At 57.5% G+C, this 6,997-nt stretch overlaps 1 long non-coding RNA gene across 1 annotated transcript; it reads left to right on the top strand.

Moving 5' to 3' along the window:
• The first annotated feature begins 888 nt into the window (after positions 1-888).
• Positions 889-2,003, top strand: LOC132347465 (uncharacterized). The gene is made up of 2 exons (XR_009497200.1): positions 889-1,034; positions 1,484-2,003. It is a non-coding gene; the product is annotated as an uncharacterized LOC132347465 (long non-coding RNA).
• Positions 2,004-6,997: the final 4,994 nt, after the last annotated feature.

Below are 6,997 nucleotides of genomic sequence, written 5' to 3'. Positions count from 1 at the left end.
TGGCCCAGGTCTGCTAGTGGATGAAGACAGCTTAGCTGTCACTGAAAGCAAAGCCTGGGAGATGGTCCTGGCTCATGATTCATGGGCATTCTCTGGTACTCTCCAGACTGGAGACCTGGGGTAGTCATCAAAGAGCCCCAGCCCACCATCTGACTCCTCAAGCTTTTCTTTTTCTGGGGCATCAGAAGAGAGAATGGGAGATGAGGGCGGGGGGCATAAAGATAACTGAGGCTGAGCAGAAGGGCGCTTCCTATGTCCCATCCACTGCCTCAAACTACGGGTTATTACTGTGCGCTTTGGGTGAGTGTCCGGACGGGATGGGCTCCACAACTCAGAGAGAGGGGCAGACTTCCTACGGCTACAACGGGATGACAGAGCTGGGACCACATCTCCAGATTCCCGGCTCTGTTTGCTGCTCTCACTCAAGCTGTTTCCCCTTTCTCTGGGGTCACATCCCGCTGCCGGCAGGGAACAGGGAGGCGGCAGGGAACAGGGAGGCGGCTGAAGGGAGCCAGGGGTGTTCTGGGCTGGGAGGAAGGGAGGTGGGGGGCGCGGTGCCTGGGCCCGGCCTCCCTGGCTCCTGGGGCGGGGCCGTCTTGTTAGCAGAGACTTCTGGCCCGGCCCGGGCTGGGGAGGGGGCCTGGGTGCGGTTTTCTCCTGTGTCGTGGTTGTCTCTTTTGTCTTCCAGGATGGACCTGTAGGGTCTACGTGGGGTAGGAGCTGGGAGCTGCACGCTGCCAGGTGAGCCCGGGTAGGTGTTAGGGAGGGGGTTCCGCTGCGCTTCGTTTCTTGGAGGCTGATTCTCCTCCCGTCCAGGCCCAGGTACCCAGGTCTGGCCCAAACACTCCTGCCGTTGTGCGTGGTCTTGGTGGAGGTGGTGGGACTGAATCAAGAGCGCTGCGGGTAGGTCCACGGCAGAGGTTTCAGCACACGCCTTCATCCAGCGCAGACATGGACCGAGCGCCTTCTCCCGCCTAGAAGCTGAGGATCCGGAGGTCAACACGAGGTGCGGTCCCGCCCTCTCAGGTCTTCACGTAAGAACGTGCTTTATCACAGTCTCTGTGAGGGAATGAGCTCCCCGTCCTGGGAGGGGTGTGTGTGTACATGTGTGTGTTGGGGGAGGGGTGTACCGAGGTCCCCTCAGCGGGAATGTTGTAAAGGGAAGCCGAGCCTCCCTAGGACTCTGAAGGCCCTTTCTGCCCACCTGGACACTTGCTTATCGTCCGCCCGTGAAGCCTGTGGGCCGGCTCCGGGGCCCCTTTATTGCTTTTACACCCCTTATGCGAGCGCTGCCAAGATGGGGCACCCTCTGTATGCATTATCAGCATCCGAAGCCCTCACCCCGCCCTGTCTCAGTCTTGGTGGCACAGGAGGGAGACTGGGGGTCTTTGAAGGGGCCCCTGAGAGGTGCGGCTGTGGGGAGCCGGGGTGGAGGCTAGGCCCCCATCCTCACTTGCTGTGCCTGCTCCGGCTGCCTCTCCAGGACTCCCGGGTGACCCTGGACTCTGGCCACGGTGACACAGGGAGCAGCCTTTGGTGGTTTTCTGGAACCCTGGACAATTCCCCGGAGACCTCATCCTTCCCAACTCCTGGGCTGGAGCCCCCCGGGGATAAAGGCCCCTCCTGGTTGGTGCTCAGCCGAGGACAGGACCTGGCTCTGGAGGACAGCGCGAGGGCTGTGAGGGAGGCTGGCAGCCCACAGTCCCCTCCGCTTCTGTCCGGACCTGCCTGCTGGGCTCTACGGTCCAGGCCTGGAGGCCCTTCCTGACCCCGTGAGGACGTGATTTCTCCTTGAATCCCTGCCAGCGACCGGGCAGAGCTGGGCCTGGGCCAAGGCCCTACTGACCACACCCTCGCCAAGGCTGGGTCTCCAAAGACCCTACAGGACAGGAGTCGGGGAGGAGCTCCCAGTGGGATGGAGGGCAGATGCCGCCCCTGGGGCGCCACTGGCTGGAGGCTGTCTTGCGCCGTTTGCTGTGTGAGTGATTCTCGTTTTTGTGGGAGCTTCTTGGAGCTTTTCCTTGCTTCTCTCCCTGATGGTGACCAGGAGGAGGCAGTTGGGCCTGGGGGGAGCTTGGGCCTTTCCCTAGTGTTACGGAGCTCTGGGAGGGGCTATCCTGAAAGGAGAGAGTTTCCAAGAGATGCGGAGACCCAGGCTGGAGGGGGAGAGGGGTGTGCGTGGTGGCGCTCACCAGAAGGAGACAGACACGGGGCCTTGCTCCTGACATCCAAAGGGAATGGTCTGGAATCAGCCTCACCCCAGCCCAATCTCAGACCCTGCCCCCTGCCACACCCCTGTCCCTGGGGAGCAAAGGCAGGCAGGGCAGGCTCCCCATCACGCGGGCAGACTCACTTACACGCCCCCCTCCTCGTTCTCCACTCCCTCCAGCCCCCGCAGCGGGGCCAGTCCCAGTGCTTGCACAAGAGCTGCCTCGGCTTTCCTTAGGCAAGTTTAAGAGCCCCAACGTCCTTTTCCCAGGGTGGGGAGGGGACCTGTTTTAGTCAGCTTGGGCTGCCATAACAGAGTACCACACTGGGATGGCTGAAGCCACAGAAATGCATTTTCTTATAGTTCTGGAGGCTGGAAGTCCGAGATCAAGGTGGCAGGGATGGTTTGTGGTGAGGCCTGCCTCCTTGGCTTGCAGATAGAAACTTATTGCTGTGTTCTCACATGGCCTTTTCTCTGTGCATACAGAGAGAGAGAGAGAGAGAGAGAGAGACAGACAGAGACAGAGACAGAGAGAGACAGAGACAGAGAGAGAGAAATAGATATCTGGTGTCTCTTCCACTTTTTATAAGGGCACCTGTCCTATGGGATTAGGGCCTCATCCTAATGACCTCATTTAAATTTAATTACCTACATAAAAGCCCTGTCTCCAAATATAGTCACATTGGGGGTTACAGCTTCAACCTATGAATTTGGGGGGAGACACAATTCAGTCCACAGCAGGTGGTCACCACAAACATGGACAGCTGGAGCCAACTCCCCTTTAGAATTCCCACCCCCAGTAGGGAGGAGGAGGAGGAATAGAGGCATGGGAAGTAGAAGCATTGGGAGATTCTGTGCTAGGGCGGCCCTGGAGGCCTCGGGGAGACACCGGACCCAGTGCAGCGAGGAGGAGCCCCCAGCAGAGGGCTGTTATGGGAAGAGCTTGGGCTTTGGAGTCTGAGGGTGCGCAGTCTGCCGTACAACCTTGGGCAACTCACCTCACCCCTGTGAGTCCAATTTCCACTCTGAAACTGGAGCCATCTGCTCACCTGGGCACGGGGGGCGGGGCACAGGGAGAAGTCAGTGAGATCATGCACCTGGCACAGCACCTGACTCTTAGTAGGTGCTCAATAAACACTCCCATCCATCTTGGAGTTTAGATTTAGGGCTTCTCTCTTTTTGGCACTCTGGACTGTAAACTCCTCATCTTTGATCCAGAGGCATTTCTGACTAGGGCTTCCCCTCTTGTGTTTTTAATATCCCTCGCTGATCAGGTTGAGGAATTGGCTGCATTGCACGGCCTCCCTACTAGCTCCAAATGCTTCCTGGGGAATTTAATACCTACCCTCGCATCCGAATTGAGCACCTACTGTGAGCCCTTCCCTGTGCTACTCGCTTGAGGGGAATGTAAGTGGAGATATGGCCATGATTCAAGCCTGCAGGATTTCACAGCCATGCCGAGTGGGAGAAAACCAGCTCACACAGAGAATTAGAGGATGGGGCAGAAAACAGTCTACTGAGGCACAGGTTCTCGGTGCTTGAGTGGGTGGGAGTAAGACCCCAGAGTAGGCTGAAAAGGCTTCCCAGCGAGGCTGAACTAATCAGGACCTTGGAGGATGAGAAAGATGTGGTTTAGTTGAGAGTTTCCAAGGGAAAATTAGAGCAGAGATGCCCAAAGTGAATTCTAGGAGACGTCATTGCTCTTTAAAAAAAAAAAAAAAGTTCAAATTCAGTAGGTTTCTGTAGTGCAGGGCTTATCAGAGCCTTTGAAAGTGCTGATGGGAATTGTGAATACGCAAGGACAGGTGGAAGATTAGGTGTTTCCCCCCAAACTTTCCTGGCAACAGAACCCTTTTCTTACAGAGCATCAGTTAGAACCATGGAGAGTCTCCATGGGGGTTTACGTGGGAAAATTACAACTGTGATAGGAGATGACAAAACCAGGGCACACTCCAGTGCTCTGTAGCAGCGGCTGGAAAGTCAGCCCTTCCCCTGGGGCTGGGAAGTCTGAACTTGGTTCCAGGAGCCAGGTGAGCTCTATGCAGTTTTAGTATTTGGGGGAGGGCAGGCCATTGGTTGGAGTAGCTAGAGGCCTGGCAGTAGGGGACGGAGAAGCTGTCCACTGGACCCGGTGGCTCTAGGGCAACAGACCTTCTGTGGGAAGATGCTGGTGTGTGCGCGCGTGCGTGTGCGTGTGCGCGTGCCTGAGCGTGACAGGATCCGGCCCTCTGGGAAGGGGATGACCAGAACCAGGCAGGGGGTTTCCAGCCAGAACCAGCAGGGTCCATTTGCAGGGGAACTGCAGTGTGTGTGGGAGGGCCCCTGAGGCCCAGAGCTGAGAAGTAGGGAAGCCAAATTCTTCTGGGCAGGGTCTACGTGGATAGCCTTGATTCTGGTGGGGCTGAGGAGCTGGGAGGCAGACCCCCTGCCCTGGTCAGGCCCGGCTCCCTGGCTGGTGGGGGCGGGAGGCCTCTGGAGCTGCAGCTGGAGGGGCTGGGGCAGTGTTGCATGGTGTGATTAACCTACTAACCCAGGGCTCGGCCGGGACGCTGTGGTGTGTGACGAGGTGCCCGGCCTTCTGCCGACCGACTAACCCACTAACCAGGCCCGAGCATGCCCTACTAACCCCCTGCAGCCACACCCTACTAACCTTGCGGCTCGTGGGCCTTTCCAGGGGCTAGGATGCGGGGCAGACGAGGCTCCGGAAGCCCCTGCCCGGGCCTGGGATCTCTGTGCAGACCCACGTTCCAGGAGAGGGCGCGCAAACAGGACTCGCCAACTCTGCTGCTTCCTGCTGGGTGACTCTGAGCAATTCACCTCACCTCTCTGAACCCCCGTTTCCTCGGCAGTAGAATGGGAGGCCTGCTCCTCACCTCACAGGTGGTAGTGAGGATTCCCAGGAATATAAAGCTCTTGACACATGGCAGATACTTAATACATATATAGGAGGGCAGGGGTGGGAGACCCAGAAAACCTGACCCATCATGCACCCTGGCAGACCCTGGTCCCTCTGGGTGGTCTGCACACAGACCCCTCTGCCTGGGGCTGGACACTTGCTTTGAACCCCTAACCGTCTCTTCCCCACACTCTTCCTCCTCTTCAGCTTTCTTTCCGTAGACAGCTCTTTTGTTCAATTACTAACCCGTCTAACCCCAGGGGGCCTCAACTGCACCCCGACCACCCCTTAACAAACTAATGGACCTGCGTGTGTTCTTCCTTTTCTCCTAGCGGCTCCCAGTGTGTGTCTGCTGAGGTGCCCCTGTCCGCTAGTGCTGTGCTCTGACTTACTAACCCAGCCCCTACTAACTCTGTTTTCTCTTCTTACTAACCCCAGCCCTGCCGAGCTCTGGGCCCCCCCTCGGGGCTGGTCCCCCTCCTTTTGGCAAGCAGATGTCCTGACAGATGCCCCACTTTGCTGCCCCGATTGGCTGTGAGTTCAGAGTCCACTGGGCCGGTTCTACTAACCACACCAGTGGCCCAGAGGAAGAGGTGGTCCTGTGGGTGTGGGAGGGAGGCCGACCTCTGAGCACAGCATCCCTCCTCTGTGCACAAGGCTGGTTGCCACTGGGAGTGGACGGGAGCAGGGCAACTTCTGGGGTGTGAGTGTGGAGGCCTGTGGGTCTAGAATGCGGAGCTCTGGGCTCCTCCCAGCCAAGGGAGCAGAGAGAAGGTGCCTGTGTGTCCTTCTCTGGAGGGAAGCGAGGGTAGAATCTTCTCCATTGGCAAGTGGCCGGTAGAGGCGCGGTGCAATTAATGAAAGGCGTGTCCTGCACAGGAAGTCAGCAAAGGGGCGTGTCTTGCACAGGAGGTTAGTAAAGGGGCGTGTCACACACCGGAAGTCAGTAAGTGAAGACTTCCCCACATTGGAAGTCGCTGAAAGGGTCTTAACCGCATTGGAAATCACTGAGTGGAGCATTTAGTACTGGAAAGTCAGCCAGAGGGGGCATTTCCCACATTTGGAGGATGGGAAGAGGGGTATCTTTTACACCAGAAGTCAGTGAGAGGGGACTTTTGGCCTTATCACAAGGTGCTGAGAAGGAATGGCCAAGAGATCAGTGAGAGGGGCCTTTCCTAGAACGAGAAGTTGGCTAGAGGGGCCCTTCCCATCCCTGGAGCTGGGAGACCCGGGTTTCCCACACTGGAAGTAGATGTGGGCCTTTCTTCCTACCGAAGTCATTGAGAAGGGCAGTCCACAAGGGGAAGTTTGAGAAACCAGGCAAGAAAGCAGATCTTGGGTTCGGGGTTTGCAGGAGAAAGTGGGAAGCAACAAATGAACCCCAGGCGCCCACGGAGCCCTGCAGACCATCGGGCCAGCCAGAAATTCATCCCTGGCTCCCTGTCCTGTTCACACCCATGTCCCTACACCAGTCTGCCTCCCCAGAGCCCGCCAGCCGCTAAGCCAGGGCCACACCTGGGGGTGATTTTATGCCTCACCTCCAGTGGGCACCTTGGTCTCTTTGGGCTAATCTCTGGCTCCTTTGCACTAACTCTTGCTCTCACCCAGCTAATCCCTGTCTCGCCCTGGCTGCCCCAGAGGGCTGAGCACTAACAGCCAACCCTGCCCATCTGGGGGCTCCAGCCTCCTGGCCTGGCTCTGACCTGCTCTTAATTAACCTCTCCTTCACCTGACTAACTCCTACCCTCCTGATCTGTTCCTTTCAGCAGAAACTAACGGCTTGTGGATTTCTTTCTGACTAACAACAGGTCTAACCCTCCTCGTCACTATTACTATTAACAGCTTGGATGTCGGCATGGCTGGGACTGGGCTAACACAGGTTTGGGACTTGA

Source organism: Balaenoptera ricei, chromosome 14, assembly GCF_028023285.1.
Source record: "Balaenoptera ricei isolate mBalRic1 chromosome 14, mBalRic1.hap2, whole genome shotgun sequence".
NCBI classification, from domain to species: Eukaryota; Metazoa; Chordata; class Mammalia; order Artiodactyla; family Balaenopteridae; genus Balaenoptera; species Balaenoptera ricei.
Note: the sequence above shows the minus strand (reverse complement) of the source record. Positions and strands in the feature narration are given on the sequence as shown.